This window comes from Tursiops truncatus, chromosome X, assembly GCF_011762595.2.
Source record: "Tursiops truncatus isolate mTurTru1 chromosome X, mTurTru1.mat.Y, whole genome shotgun sequence".
Taxonomy (NCBI): domain Eukaryota; kingdom Metazoa; phylum Chordata; class Mammalia; order Artiodactyla; family Delphinidae; genus Tursiops; species Tursiops truncatus.
The window spans coordinates 56644233-56661252 of record NC_047055.1 but is presented as its reverse complement, the minus strand read 5'-3'; the positions used below and the strand labels follow the sequence as shown (position 1 = coordinate 56661252).

The window sequence follows — 17020 nt, the reverse complement described above, 5'->3', positions numbered from 1 at the left end:
CTTGAAATTCTTTTTGATCCACGTGTTATGTAAAAGTATGCTATTTAATGTCTATATGTGGCTGCTTTCCAAGTATCTTTCTATTATAATTTCTAGTGTATTTTCATTGGGATCTGAGAGCATACTTTGTATGATTTTTAGTCCTTTAAATTTGTAACAGCATGTTTTATGGACCAGAATGTGGTCAGTCTTGGAGAATGTTCAAAGTAATTTGAGAAGAATGTGTATTCTTCTGTTGTTGAATGAAGAATTTGTAAATGTAAACTAGATCTAGTTGATTGATGGTGCTATTCAGTTCAACTCTGTCCTTACTGATTTTCTGCCTGCTGGATCTGTCAATTACTGATAGATGGGTGTTGAAATCTCCAACTATAAGAATGGATTAGTTTTTTTCTACTTGAAGTTCTATTAGCTTTTGTGTCATGTATGTTGATGCTTTGTTTTTAGACACATTCACCTTAAGAATTAAGACTTTCATGGAGAATTGACCCCTTTATCATCATGCAGTGCCTTCTTTATTCCTAAGAATTTTCCTTGCTCTGAAGTCTGTTTTGTCTGAAATTAAGAAAACTTTGGCTTTCTTTTGATTGGTATTAGCGTGATATGTCTTTTTCCATCCCTTTATATTAAAGCTATATGTGTCTTTAAATTTAAAGTTGGTTTCTTATGAATAACATATAATTAGGTGTTTTTAATACACTCTGATAGTCTCTGCCTTTTAATTGGTATATTTAGACCATTGACATTTAAAGTGATTATTGATATAGTGAGATTAATACCTATTGTATTTGTAGCTTTTTTCTTTTTTTGTAGCTTTTTTCTATTCACTGTCCTTGTTTTTTGTGTCTGCTTTTGATTCCTACTCTTTTTCTGCCTCTGATTTTAACTGAGCATTGTACATGAATCCATTTTATCTTCTTTTTTAGCATTCCAATTATATTCTTATTTTGCTATTTTTTGTGGTTGCCCTAGAGTTTGCAATATACATTTATGACTAATCCAAGTCCATTCTCAAATAATACTACATCCAAAATTTTACAGTTAGTGCAATTACCTTATAACAGAATATTCCCAATTCCTCTCTTCTCTCCCTTACAATATTGCCATCATTCATTTTTGCCTATCCGTATGTTATAAGTTGCCAAGTGCATCATTGGTATTACTATTTTGAACATACTGCTAACTGCTAAATCAATTAAAAATGAAGAAAATAAAAGATTTCATTTTACCTTCATTTATTCCTTGTCTAATGCTCTTCCTTTCTTTATATAGTTCCAGATTTTAGATATATACCATTCTCCTTCTTTCTGAAGAACTTCTTTTAACATTTTCTGCATGGCTAGTCTACTAGTAAAAAATCCCCTCAATTTTTGTTTGTCTAACAAATCTTTATTTCTCCTTTACTTTTGAAGGATAATGCCATGGAGTAAAGAATTATTGGTTGGTGTTTTTCTTTTCTTTCAACACTTTAAAAATTACACTTCACTGTCTTCTTGCTTGCTGGTTTTTGGAGAAAAAGCCTATATAACTCTTGTCCTTGCTCCTCTATAAGTATGGTTTTATCCACCTACTTCTTTAATTTATGATTTTCTATTTGTTTTTGATTTTCTCTAGTTTGAATAAGATATGCCTAGTTATAGTTATACATACAGTTGACCCTTGAACAGCGTGGGGGTTATGGGTATGACTCCCCACACATAGTTGAAAATATGGATAAAACTTTATAGTCAGCTTTCTGTATCCCTGTTTCTGCATCAATGGATTCAACCAACAGATCATGTAGTACTGCAGTATTTATTGAAAAAAGTCCACATATAAGTGTACCTGTGCAGTTCAAACCCATGTTCTTCAAAGGTCAACTCTGTGTGTGTGTGTGTATACACACACACACACACACACACACACACACACACACACACACACACACACATATATATATATATATATATATATATATATATATATATATATATATATATATATATATATATATATATATATATATAGTACTTCTTGTTTTCTGAGCTCCCTGGATCTATAATTTGGTGTCTACAATAATAATTTCATTATTACTTTAAATATGTCTTCTCTCTCTGTCTTTCTTTCTTCTCTTTCTGATATTTCCATGAAACATATGTTACAACACTTGTAGTTTTCCCACAGTTCTTTGATATTTTGTTCCATCTTCTTCATTCTTTTTTCTCTTTGATTTTAAGTTTTCAAAGTCCATATTGACCTTTCTTCATGTTCACTTATTCTTTCTTGTTTGTTTCCAGTCTATAGATGATCATATCAAAGGCATACATCATTTTGTTACAGTTTTTAAAAACTTTCTAGCATTTCATTTTGCATGTTTCTTGAGTTCCCATCTCTTTGCCAACATCAGTTCACCTTTTGTTGCATGTTGTCTACTTTGTCTATTAGTATCCTTAGCATATGAATCATGGTTATTTTTAATTCTCAGTCTGATAATTGTTAAATCTCTGCCATATCTGAGTCTGGTTCTGATGTTTGCTCTGTCTGTTTAAACTGTTTTTTGTTTGTTTGTTTTTGGTTTTGTTTTGTCTTTTATTGTGTCTTGTGATTTTATTTTTTTCTTGTATTATGCAGGCCTCTCACTGCTGTGGCCTCTCCCATTGCAGAGCACAGGCTCCGGACATGCAGGCTCAGCAGCTATGGCTCACGGGCCCAGCCGCTCCGCATCATGTGGGATCCTCCCATACCGGGGCATGAACCCATGTCCCCTGCATCAGCAGGCAGACTCTCAACCACTGCACCACCAGGGAAGCCCTCTTGTGATGTTTTGTTGCAAGCTGGACAAGATGTACTGGATAAAGGAATTTAGATAAATAGGCCTTTTAGTGTGAGGTTTTATTTTTATCTGGTCTGGTTGCTAGCCTGTGTTTAATGTTTGCTATCTCTGTAGGTGTAAGAAGCTAAAATTGTCTCTATTTTCCTTGTTTTTGTCTCCTGTGGACCATGGGTTTCCCTAGAGCCTACTTCTTAAATATTGTCTAGACATGGAGATCTGTCAGAGGTATCTAGAGTTAGATTTTTCCCTTCTCCAAGTCAGTTAGTTTCCAGTAAAACTCCAGTCAGTTGGGCTCTGGTAATATAGTCTCCCTGAGGTCATTTTTCATTAGAAGAACAGAATGCTCTGGGTGTATTTAAAAATGGCTACATTCCCCCTCTTCTAGCCAAAAGTACTAGGGGATTTTTCTCTGATCTTCACTATGAGGACCTGGTAGATCTCCTGGAGGTAAAACACCTAAAATTATGGGGGACCCTCTAAGACTGGCCCTCCCTGGCATTTTTAACTCTCAAGCTTGTCTACTTTGAGCCTTTGGCAATTACAGTTTAAGTTTTCTGCCTTGGTATTGGCTCTAATAGTAAAATTCTTTTTCTAGGCCTCTGTTCTAGTAAGCTGTAAGTCTGTATATTCAACATCTTTCATTATGGTTTTAACTTACATTCCCCTGATGGATACTGATACTAAACATATTTTCATGTGTTTATTGGCTATTTGTATATAATTCATTAGAGAAGGGTTGATTCAGATCCTTTTGCCTATTTTTTAATTGGGCTATTTGCCTTTTAATTAATGAGTTGTGTTTTAACTTTCAGAGTATTCATTTTTCACTTCTTTTGTTAAATTTATTCCTAAATATTGTATTTCTTTTGATATTATTGTAAATTAATAGTCATTTCAATTTCATTGTGTTATTTTTAGGTGTTTATAGAAATACAATTATTTTATATAATGATTTTGTATTCTACAACCTTGTTGATCTACTTTATTAATTCAATAGCTTTTAAAATTGAATTCCTTAAGATTTTCTATATACAATATCATGTGATACATGAGTAGAGATAGTTTTATGTCTTCCTTTCCAATCTCATAGCTTTTTATTTTATTTACTTCACTAATTCCTATAACTTGAACCTCCAGTACACTTTTCAACAGAGGTGGCAATAGCAGGCATCCTTTTCTTTTTCATGATCTTAGGGGCAAAGCATTAATTATGATGTTCTGTGAGATTTTGTATATGCCCTTTATCAGGTGAAGTTCCCTTTATTCCCAGTTGTGGAGTAGTTTTTTACTAAGAAAGAGTGTTGTATTTTGTCAAATTTTTTTGCTTCTATTGATATGATAATATGGTTTGGACCCTTTATTCTATTAATATGGTATATTACATTAATTGATTTTCTATGTTAAGCCATTCTTGAATTATTCAGATAAATCTCAATTGGCCATGGTGTATATTGCTTTTTATATGTAGCTGAATTTTGTTTGCTAGTATTTCGTTGAGGATTTTTGCATGTAGATTCATAGGATAAATTGTTTTATAGTTTTCTTGTGATATCTTTGATTTTGGCATTCAATTTACTCACATTTTCTATTTCTTCTTGAGTCAATTTTGATAGTTTGTTTCTGTTTCTAGGATTTTGTCCATTGCACCTAGGCTTATAATCTTTTTTATTTCTGTAAGGTCTTTAGTAATGTCTTCTTTTTTATTTCTGATTTAAGTCAATTGAATCTTCTCTCTCTTTTTGTCTGTCTATCTAACAGTTTGTCAATTTTGTTGATCTTTCAAAGAAACAACTTCTGGTTTCCTTGAGTTTATTTATTGATTTCTATTCTCTATTTCACTTATTTCCACTATAAACTTTACCATTTTCTTTCTTTTACTTGCTTTGGGTTGAGTGTTCTCTCCTTTTATTTCTGGTTTCATAAGGTAGAAGGTTGTTGTTTTGAGACTTTTTGTGTGGAAAAATACACATAACATAAAGTTTAGAAGGAGGAACTGTCCATGTTCCCTTTTATTCTCTACCTCAAAGATTCAACTTTTCTATTTTTATTTGAATTTATAATTTATATATATCTACTGCTAAGTACAAGTTAAGATTATAAAAACCAGCACACTTATCATAATACCATAAACCCAGAAGTAGAAAATTAGTGTATGAAGGTGAGAAAAAGCCTACTAAAAACTTGGGTTAATACCATTGCAGTGTTTATGCTCAATCATGGGACCTAGCCATTCTTTTCTAATTTGGTGAATTTGTGGATGTAGGGATGGGTCTACATTGGGTTAACAAAATTAATATTTTAATTAAAGCTTTTGAGGGATCCAAGTAAATGAAAATAATTTTTTAAAGGCAAAAAAATTTTACCATTTTAACCATTATAAAGTGTACAATTCAGGAACATTATGTACAGCCACAGCATTGTACAAACACTATGTTGCTCCAGAATTTTTTCATCATCCCAAAGTGATACCTTACTCATTAAGCAGTCACTTTTCATACTCCCTCTCCCAGCCCCTGGCAGCCACTATTCTGCTTTCTTTCTCTGTGGATTTGCCTGTACTGGATATTTTATGTGAAAAGAATCATACAATATGTGGCCGTTTGCATCTGGCTTCTTTCACTAGCATAATGTTTTCAAGGTTCATCTATGGTGTAGCATGTATCAATAGTTATTATTTTCTATGTCTATTATTTTCTATTTTTTATTATTTTTATTGATATACCACATTTTGTTTATCCATTTATCAGTTGATGGACATTTGGGTTATTTCCATCTTTTCACTACTGTGAATAGTGCTGTTCTGAACATTAGTGTACAGGTTTTTGCTTTAAGACCTGTTTTCAATTATGGTATAGACCTAGGAGTGGAATTCCTTGCTCAGATGGTAATTCTATGTTTAACTTTTCCAAGAACCACCAAACTTTTTTCCACAGTGATTGCACCATCTTACAATCCTACCAGCAATGTATATGTGTTCTAATTTCTCCACATCCTCCCCAATACTTACTCTTTTTTTTTCCATATGGTCATCCTCATGGGTGTGTAGTGGTACCTCTTTGTGGTTTTGAGTTGCATTTCACTAATGACTAATGACATTGAGTATCTTCATGTCCTATTTGGCTGTTAGTATATCTTTTTTGGAGAAATGTCTACTCAGCTCCTTTGCCCATTATTTGTTTGTCTGCTTTTTGGTTGTAAGAATATTTACATATTCTGGATACTTGAATCATATCAGATATATGATTTGTAAATATTTTCTCCTTTTCAGTGGGTTGTCTTTCCACTCTTTTGATAGTGTTTGATACACAAAAATGTTTAACTTAGTAAATTCCAATTTATGTAGATTTTCCATTTGTTCCTTGTGCTTTCAGTGTCATATCTATGAAACTGTTGGCAAATCCAAGATCATCAAGGTTTACCTTTATAATTTCTTCTAAAAGTTTTAGAGTTAGCTCCTGTTGTACTAGCATCATTTGTTTAACATACTATTCTTTCCCCACTGAATGGTCTCTTCACCCTTGTGATCATAGATGTGGGGGTTATTTCTGGATTGTCAATTCTATTCCATTGATCTAGGTATTTATTCTTAAGGAAGTACCACACTGTCTTGATTACTACAATGCTGTAGTAAGTTTTGAAATTGGTAAGTTTGAGTTCTTCAACTTTGTTATTGTTTTCAAGATTGTTTTTTTTCTATTTGGAGCCCTTTGCAATTCCATATGAATTTTAGGATTGTATTTTCCATTTCTGCAGAAAAAAAAAAGAGCTGTTGTCATATTGATAAGGGTTGCATTGAATCTATAGATTGCTTTGGGGTGTATTGCCATCTTAACAATATTAAGTCTTCTAATCCATGAACATGGAGTGTATTTCCATCTTCATATTTAATATAGTCATTTACATCTACAAATTTCCCTTTAAGTACTTTTTTAGCTACATTCAATAAGTTTTGGTATGTTGTGTCTTCATTTCATTCATCTCAAACGACTTTCTAATTTCCCTTGTGATCTTGTGTTTCAACCATTGGTAACTGAGGAACATGTTTTTTAGTTACCTCATATTTGTGAATTCCCCAAACATCTTCATTTTATTTATTTATTTAATTAATTTATTTAAAAATTTCCTTCTTTCTTTCTTTCCTCCTTCCTTCCTTCCTTCCTTCCTTCTTTCCTTCCTTCCTTCCTTCCTTCCTTCCTTTCTTTCTTTCTTTCTTTCTTTCTTTCTTTCTTTCTTTCTTTCTTTCTTTCTTTCTTTCTTTCTGGCTGTGTTGGGTTTTCGTTGCTGGGCACGGGCTTTCTCTAGCTGCAGCAAGTGGGGGCTACTCTACGTTGCAGTGCAGGGGCTTCTTACTGTGGTGGCTTCTCTTGTTGTGGAGCATGGGCTCTAGGTGCGTGGGCTTCAGTAGTTGTAGCACACGGGCCCAGTAGTTGTGACACATGGGCTTTGTTGCTCCGTGGCATGTGGGATCTTCCCAGACCAGGGCTCGAACCCATGTCCCCTGCATTGGCAGGCAGGTTCTTAACCACTGCACCACCAGGGAAGTCCCCTTCATTTTATTTATTTCTAATTTAATTCTACTGTGTTCAGAAAATAAAACTTGCATGTTTTCAATTCTTTTAAATTTACTGATGTTTGTTTTACTGCCTAGCATATGGTCTATCCTGTAGAATGTTCTATGTACTTCAGGAGAATGTTTTCTGCTGGTTTTGGGTGTAGTATTCTATAGATGTCATTTAGGTCTACTTGCTTTGTAGTATTGTTCAAATTTTGTATTTCCTTGTTGACCTACTACCTAGTTGTTCTATCTGTTATTGTAAGTGGATTACTGAAGTCTCCAACTATGATCTGAATTATCTATTTTTACATTTATTATTTCAGGCTTTGCACTATGCATTTTGGAGCTCTGTTTGTAGGTGCACATATATCTATAATCATTACATCTTTGTGATTTATTGACCATTATTATTATAAAATGTCCCTCTCTATTACTAGTAACATTTTTAAAATGTCTATTTTATTCCTCCTCAGAGGGCACAGCCTTTAGCATAAATACAGTCACTATGGGATGACAAGGTTTTATCATGGTTCTCTTTGACTGTCACTTTCTCTGATATCTCTGTCAAGCTGTTTGCCTCTGTTGATATCTCATTCAGCCCTTAGCCCTGAGTCATAACCAGCTCATTTTTCTCTTATTTTTGACAATGCATTGGGGGTATAAATACTACATATAGTCTGACCCAATTATATTCTGGCTACTTTGCAGGGGTTGATTTTATAAGCTATTCTTTGAGGTTTGTTCTGACCCCAGGAGGGATCTTCTTACTTGTTTCTTTCCCTGGTTTTCTCTTGTCAGCTAGCTGGCCTGTGGTTTAACTGGTTGTTCTCATGGAGTTATTAGCCTCCTCTTTATTGCTTACATCTAAAATATCCATTGTATTCAACAACACCATGAAGTTTGAACTTTCCAAAACTCTACCAAATAAAGTCAGTTCCCTTGGGAAGAGCTTCTTAGTTTTCTGTTATTATGGCCCACCTCTGTCTCTCCAGTTAACAATTGTGCACCATTTCTCTGGATTTGGGTACAGGGAGGAGCTTACTTCTCTCAGAATGACACCCCTGCTTCACATGGCAGTAACTTCTGTTCTTCTTCGCTTGCCTTTCCCAAGATAGAACCTTCGTCCTTTGAATGAGCTAGGACAAAAGTGATCTGGGCTGCACTGTTTCTGTTCTGCTGCACCTTGTTAGAGCTTCTGCCTTGTAAATTGTGGCTAGGTGGAGGAAGAGAGACCTAGAACACTCAGAATGTAATAGAGCTTTTGTAACATGGAACTGAGGAGGTTGAAAAATGTCTTGCCATCCTCAGAGATATCATAGCCCTTAACTGGGATCTGGGGGAAGAGACGACCCTGGGTTTTTGGTCACACCTGCTCATAGTGCAGCTCCTGTCCTGCTGAATTGAAGCAGAGGGGAGGGAGAGAGGGTTTCCTGACTCAAGTGTCACTGACTTTTGCTGTTCTTATTGGGATTTTATATATTTTGGGGGGGATAAATGTTTCTCCTTTTGCTGTATTTAATTGGGGCTATTTCTAACAGACTTAAAATTTTTGGTTTCAAATAATTCTTATCAATTATGTTTTTCCCCTGGGAGCAGTTCTGCAGAGCTCCTAACATCACTGTTCTAGAATTCATCTCTTATTGATTATTTCTTCCATGCAAGCTCAGTCTTTCCTTGTTCTTGTGTATCTAATAACTTTAGAATTTATTCTATATATTTTGAATATTATGTTAGATTTTAAGACTTATTTAAAGCCTATGCAGAATGTTGCCTGTGCAGAATGTTGATATTTTGTTTTATCAAGGAAACAACCTTTTTATGTTCAGGCCACAACTTCTCATCCACACTGTGTGTGTTGTGCTTTCAATGTAATTGTTGTTAAAAGTCTGTGCAGTGATTTTCAAATCTATCATTTGTGTGCATTACCTAGGGCATTCTGGTGCTTGGCAGTAGTTTCATTTAGTTTATTTCTCAAAGTCTTTGGTATGCAGAATAAGATCAGATCCCCATGCACACACAGTTCAGACTTGATACCAGGATTTCATAAACTATTTTATAGGCTCAGTGTCTTGAGTACCTCTCTCTTCTTGACTTCTCCTGTGATTTCAAGTTCTTTGGGTCTCCTCTTTTCAGACCTTTGGACAGATATTTGAGACTTGGTTACTTCACCTTATTGGGCACTTCCATTCCTGTGCCTGTGTTCATTTTCTTGTGGTGGGGAGTCAGAAATAAAAAAAAAAATCAATGGGCTTGGTCCCAAGTTCTTGGTACCAGATCTCCTCTGATCAGAAGGGGAACTTCCTGTACTCTTGGTTCCACACTACAGTATGAGAGCTAGGACATGAGGGATTGGAGAAAGGAAAACAAAGAAACAAAAAACAAAAGAAAAAATCAAGGATTTCCAGTATCTCTGAATGGTAGGACTTCCCTTTCCTGCTCCTTAAGCCAGAGGCAGAGGGCTTCTCCTATTTCCCTCTCTGTCTGCACCAGTGCCCATTTATATGTTTCAGGCTATGTTGAGTTCAAGCTAGAAGATACTGGAGGGGAAATTGTGCAATCCTACTACCAGATCAGTAGTACTTTGAATTCTGATGTTCTTACTCTATCCTCCTGCTAATATACTATTCAGAATTCTCAAAAAGCTACATCATGCATTCTGTCTAGGTATCACTGTGTTGTGTGAGAGAGAAAGGGTGGTATGTGTTTACCTGTTTTACCTAGAAGCACCACCAACTTTGTTATAGCATGTATTTTGACCTTTCCCTGTATGGCCAGGTACACAATTTCTGTACCACTAATCACACAGGTAAATTATGGTATATGATTTTAGTAGTCCTTGCTGTACATGTAACAAAGGCCCTGAGTTTTGATGAACTTTGATTTGGATTATCCATCAATTTACTGATTTCCCCTTACAGTCCTAAGGGAAAGAGGAAATTCATACTACTATGGAGTACAATTAAACTCACAGCCTTTCCTTCACAATTTAAGACCTTGAAATTTATTTCATTTGCTTCTAGTAATATTTGCAAACTCTTAAGTTTGTAACTCAAATGTTTATTTTAGTGAATATTTTTATTTAACTTGACACCATTATTACTGCATTAGAGTAAAGCAAAAATGTGTTATTACTGTATATCTTCTATTACAGGTTTTTAATGTAATAAAGATCTGTAATGTGACTTTAATATTGTTTCAATTTTAGTGTCATAGAAAAATACTCTGAAGATGAAATAGTTCTTATTTACTTTTCACTGTAATGAATAGTATGTCAAGGGACAGCAGACATCTTTCCTTCTATTCATATAGAGGACAATATGTAGTCATCTGTGAATAGATACAGTTGGAAATTATGATTGAGGCCAATAGAAACCCAGGCATACAGACTTCCTTTCTCAATTAAAATAAAAATCCTGACTAAAAAAATTAAGAGCAGACAGTAAACTGTCCAGTTTCCGTGATTTCTGGTTGAAGATCTTCATTACAGGTTTGTTATTTTTACTGCAATATACAATGCAGATTCCTTTCATTATTGAGGATCATAATATTAAGTTCTTTCAAATGGAAAAGAGCTTATTTCCATGGGAGAGTGTGCTGCTGCTGCTGCTGTTGTTTTTGTTGTTGTTGTTTTCAGTCTCAAGGACAGAATTATACTTTTGTCTTTTGAACAAGTATTTAATATAGAGGATGCATTGAAACAAGGGAAATGTTAACATCTAGAGACTCGGTGCTTATTTCAAAATGAATGGGTGGAATAAAATGTACCTTAGTTCTTTTGTGTCTATAAAATTATAGAACTCTACTCCCTTGTGAACATCCTTGATTTCCACTTGTCTTCCTTTAATGATTTTCCATCCTCTTCCCCCTCTTTATTTATTCCATAAACACTTATTGCATGCAAATGTTTCTTTTGTTCTATAACAATTTAGTGAGAATATATACAAATAAAAATTTGATTTAGAAGGGAAGCAGCGTGAGGAGTCAGTCGAGCACCGAGGCTCATTGAAACAGGCCTCCACGGCCCTCCGCAACCCACAGTATATTTTTGGAGATTTTAGCTCTGATGAATTCCATTAGTTCTTTGTGACTCCTTGCTCTTCCGTTGAGCATCGTCTATGTAGTGGAACAGTTCTGTCTGGTGCACAAGCTGCTGATGAACTACCTAATGGAGAAGACTATTAGAGAATTGAATTTGGTGTTAATGAAGTAACTGAACCCACTGACACTTTGCCAAGAACTCCCAACTACATACAGTATTTCAAGCACATTGAATCCTTAGGCCCCTGAATTTATCCTTATTTGCACAGCTTTCCAAAAGATCCCTGATGACATAGATACAGAAGTGAACTGTAGCTCCACCAACTACCAGTACCCAGGCTCTGCCCTTGCTCTGGATGGCAGCACTAACGTGGAGGTGGAAGTTTTAGAAAATGATGGCATCTTGGGTGGTCTTGGACAAAGGGAGCGTAAAAAGAAAACAAAAACAAAAAAAGTCCACCTGGGTAGAGTTACTTGAAAGATGGCAGCGAGTGTATACTTCCACAGAAGCCCTGGTCAATGGCCATGTCAATCCCAGAGTCCAGAACAGTGTAAGCGCAGAGGATGCAAAGTTGATGGGTGATGTGTCCTTGTCAGGGACACCCAGAACTTGTGGCAGCCCCCAGGATGCCACGGACTTCAGCAGTGATGCTGTGCCTAGTGGTTCTTTCCTAGAGCCTTCATCAGCAGGGCCAGGACTGCAGGGGCAGCATGAGGGCTGCCTGCCATGGGGCTGACATTGAATAATCTTGCTACCACACAGAGGCTGCCATGGACAACCTTTTGAGGACAGCTGTGGCTCAGCCTTAGGTTGAGACTGATACTACTGAGAACCTTGGAGGTGCCAATGCACAAATACTTGAATCCTTGGTTGAGGGCACAGCTGCCAACAGGGTGGAGTTGCACACTGTGCAAGCTCGGACATGGACCCTGAGAAAGCTAAGAGCACCTCCCCTCCTGCAGATGCCCGGGCCTCTGTGGTAGGCCCTGCTCCCACCAGTTGGCCTGCAAAATCGTGGGCCAGTCTTTTTCAGGATTCTAAGCCCTCTTCCTCCTACCCCCTCCCCTCCCCTCTCCCTCCTTGTCTGTGGTTTCCATGGAAACTAAGTATTCCCCTCCCGCCACTTCTACCCTGGTCTCTGAAAAGCAGGCTGAAGTCAAGGAAGGGCTGATTCCAGTTTCAGAGGATCCTGTAGCCATAAAGATTGCAGAGTTACTGGAGAACGTAACCTTGATTCATAAACCAGTGTCATTGCAACCCCGCGGGCTGATCAATAAAGGAAACTGGGGCTACATTAATGCTACACTCCAGGCATTGGTTGCTTGCCCTCTGATGTATCACCTGATGAAGTTCATTCCTCTGCATTCAAAAGTGCAGAGACCTTGTATATCCACACCCATGATAGATAGCTTTGTTCGGCTAATGAATAAGTTTACTAATATGCCAGTGCCTCCAAAACCCAGACAAGCTCTTGGGGATCATGAGGGATATCCGCCCTGGAGCTGCCTTTGAACCAACGTATACTTATAGACTCCTGACAGTTATCAAGTCGAGCCTTTCTGAAAAGGGTCACCAAAAAGATGCTGAGGAGTACTTAGGCTTCATTCTAAATGGATTTTATGAGGAAATGCTGAACCTAAAGAAACTTCTCTCAGCAAATAATGAAAAACTTACTATTTCCAATGGACCCAAAAGCCACTCAGTGAACAAAGAAAAGCAGGAAGAACCAGGCAAATGAAATGAGGACTAATGCGAGCAAGTTGGCCCCTGAAATAAGACCTTGTTCATTCACCAGGCGGATTTTGTCCAGACCCCAATCACTGGCATTTTTGGTGAACACATCAGGTCTGTGGTTTACCAGCAGAGTTCAGAAGTGTCTGCCACCCTGCAGCCGTTCTTCACGTTGCAGCTGGATGTCCAGTTGGACAAGATATGCACCATCCAGGATGCATTGGAAAGCTTGGTGACAAGAGAATCTGTCCAGGGTTATACCACCAAAAACAAACAAGAGGTTGAGATCAGTTGAAGAGTTACTCTGGAAAAACTCCCTCTTTTTCACGTGTTGTACCTGAAATGGTTTCTTTACGAGAAGACTGGTGGAAGTCAGAAGCTTATAAAAAATATTGGATATCCTGTAGACTTGGAAATTAATAAAGAACTGCTTTCTCCAGGGGTTAAAAAATAAGAATTTTAAATGTCACAGAGCCTATAGGCTATTTGCAGTGGTCTACCACCACAGCTGCAGCAACACTGGTGGCCACTACAACATGGATGTCTTCCAGATTGGTCTGAACGGCTGGCTGCACATCAACGACCAGATGGTCAAGGTGATTAACCAATACCAAGTGTTGAAGCCCACTACTGAGTGCACAGCCTACTTCTTGTATTACTGCCATGTGGACCTGCTGTAGCTGTCACTGTCTGTGCCCAACACTGCTTATTGAGCACCAAGTCTCACCGACTTCCCTCCTATCTTCAGTGACTCTTTAGAGAGAAACTCTTTCTCCCTGTTGCAAAAATGGGCTAGAATGAAAGGAGACACCTTGGAGTTTGTGCACAACATAGTTTATGTTAACTTCTAATTTCCAAATCAAAATCATTTGATTGAAATAGATTGTCACTTGACTTAACAAAATACACGATCTGTATATCTTCTTTGGAGAAATGTCTATTTAGGTCTTCCACCCAGTTTTGGACTGGGTTGTTTTTTTAATATAGAGCTACATGAGCTGCTTGTATATATTGGAGATTAATCCTTTGTCAGTTGCTTCATTTGCAAATATTTTTTCCCATTCTGAGGGTTGTCTTTTCGTCTTGTTTATGCTTTCCTTTGCTGTGCAAAAGCTTTGAAGTTTCATTAGGTCTCATTTGTTTATTTTTGTTTTTATTTCCATTTCTCTAGGAGGTGGGTCCAAAAGGATCTTGCTGTGATTTATGTCATAGAGTGTTCTGCCTATGTTTTCCTCTAAGAGTTTCACAGTGTCTGGCCTTACATTTAGGTCTTTAATCCATTTTGAGTTCACATATGAAAGGATGCTCAACATCACTAATCATTAGAGAAATGCAAATCAAAACCACAAAGAGGTATCAGCTCACAGTGGTCAAAATCACCATCATTAAACATCTACAAACAGTAAATGCTGGAGCGGGTGTGGAGAAAAGAGAACCCTCTTGCACTCTTGGTGGGAATGTAAATTGATACAGCCACTATGGAGAACAGTATGGAGGTTCCTTAAAAAACTAAAAATAGAACTACCATATGACCCAGCAATCCAACTACTGGGCATATACCCTGAGAAAACCATAATTCAAAAAGAGACATGTACCACAGTGTTCATTGCAGCACTATTTACAATAGCCAGAACATGAAAGCAATCTAAGTGTCCACTGACAGATGAGTGAATAAAGAAGATGTGGCACATATATACAATGGGATATTACTCAACCATAAAAAGAAATGAAATTGAGTTATTTGTAATGAGGTGGATGGACCTAGCGTCCGTCATACAGAGAGAAGTAAGTCAGAAAGAGAAAGACAAATACCGTATGCTAACACATATATATGGAATCTAAGAAAAAAAATGTCATGAAGAACCTAGGGGTACGACCGGGATAAAGACACAGACCTACTAGAGAATGGACTTGATATGGGGGGGGGAGGGTAAGCTGTGACAAAGTGAGAGAGTGACATGGACATATATACACTACCAAACGTAAAATAGATAGTGGGAAGCAGCTGCATAGCACAGGGAGATCAACTTGGTGCTTTGTGACCACCTGGAGGGGTGGGATAGGGAGGGTAGGAGGGAGGGAGTCGCAAGAGGGAAGAGATATGGGAACATATGTATATGTATAACTGATTCACTTTGTTATAAAGCAGAAACTAATACACCATTGTAAAGCAATTGTACTCCAGTAAAGATGAAAAAAAAAAAAAAAGAAATTGTACGGGAAAAAAACACATATTTCTGAAATAATGCCGATTCTCCATCTAACTGTACAGTAGAATAGATCCTGCACCAGTAACAACACTTTTAAATTTGTTGAAATGAATTTTATCTTTCCTTAAAAAGTAAATTTTTTAATACATCACACTTTCCTCCCCCACCATTTAATTTTTTGATAAATGATAAAAATGAGCTATTATCTGAGAAGAAATAGTTTTTACTTCAAAAGATAAATAAACACAAAAATTAAGTTGCTGTTTCCTAATAGGAAAAAATTGACTAACAATTGTGTGATGAGAAGCTGCTTATGTGCACATTGCAAGTGAAATATTGGAGCTAAGATGTTAGCAATATAGATGAGTGATTGTAACTTTATTGCCATTAAGAGATTTCAAATTGCATTCACGCTTCTGTGTACACATAATGAAAAATGGGCAAAATAATGAAGATTGACATTGCCCTATGTCTGCTGTTTAATTCTGCTGCCTGCTCCTCTACGATGCTACATCTCTAATTCTACACAGCTAGTGATACCTAGAGTCTAAAGTTGTCGTCCATCAATAAAAAAATCACAAAGTTGGTTAAAAAAAAAGTTTATCCTCATTTTAAAAGTTTATTTTTTGCAGTTTAAAATTTGTCATTTTCCTAGTTTGGAATTGTAGTTTTCTTTATCTAGAAAAAGAAGAAAGTAATTTATGACTTGAATCATATTTATAAAATGGTAATTATAGATTGATAGATGAAAGTATACCTTAATGAGGGACTTCCCAGGTGGTGCAGTGGTTAAGAATCTGCCTGGCAATGCAGGGAGCAGGAGTTTGATCCCTGGTCCAGGAAGATCCCACATGCCATGGAGCACCTAAGCCCGTGTGCCACAACTACTGAGCCTGTGCTCTGAGAAGCCCACACACCGCAACAGAGTAGCCCCTGCTATCCACAACTAGAGAAAGCCTGCATGCAGCAATGAGGACCCAATGCAGCCAATATATAAAACAAATAATTTTTTAAAAAGTATACCTTAATGAGAAAATGAAAAGATAGCATTCTCAGCGTAGTTTTGAAAACCATATCAATGGATATAAATACACCACATACTTTTCATCCCTGAAATCTGAGGAAAGTATTAGATATTACAGAAAAGTTTCCTGGCTTTCTGTTGAGACAAATATTGGTTTAAGAAATATGAAAAAAAACTAATAAATATATAATAAAATGTATTAAGTTGTATGAACTGTTTATGTATTTTGGATATTAAAACTTGTTGGACATATTATTTGTAAATATTTTCTCCTGTCCCATAGGTTTTTTCATTTTGTTGATGGTTCCCTTTGCTGTGTAAAAGCTTTTAATTTTAACTAGGTCTCCTTTGTTTATTTTTGCTTTTATTTCTTTTGCCTTAGGGGACAGATCCAAAAAAATATTTCTCCAATTTATTTCAAAGACTGTTTCTCCTATGTTTTCTTCTAGGAATTTTATAGTTTCAGGTCTTACATTTAGGTCTTTAATCAATTTTGAGTTTATTTTTGTGTTTGATGTGAGTAAATGTTCTAATATCATTGTTTTACATGTAGCTGTCCAGTTTTCTCAGCACCACTTGTTGAAGTGACTGTGTTTTCTCCATTTTATTTCCTTAGCTCCTTTGTCATATATGAATTGACCATAAGTGC

General features: G+C 36.4%; 1 protein-coding gene and 1 pseudogene across 5 annotated transcripts in view; both read left to right on the top strand.

The window, feature by feature from the left end:
- Positions 1–17020, top strand: part of DACH2 (dachshund family transcription factor 2) — a 640153-nt gene that overhangs the window by 329882 nt on the left and 293251 nt on the right. The window lies entirely within an intron of this gene.
- Positions 10113–13817, top strand: LOC141277639 (ubiquitin carboxyl-terminal hydrolase 10-like; annotated as a pseudogene).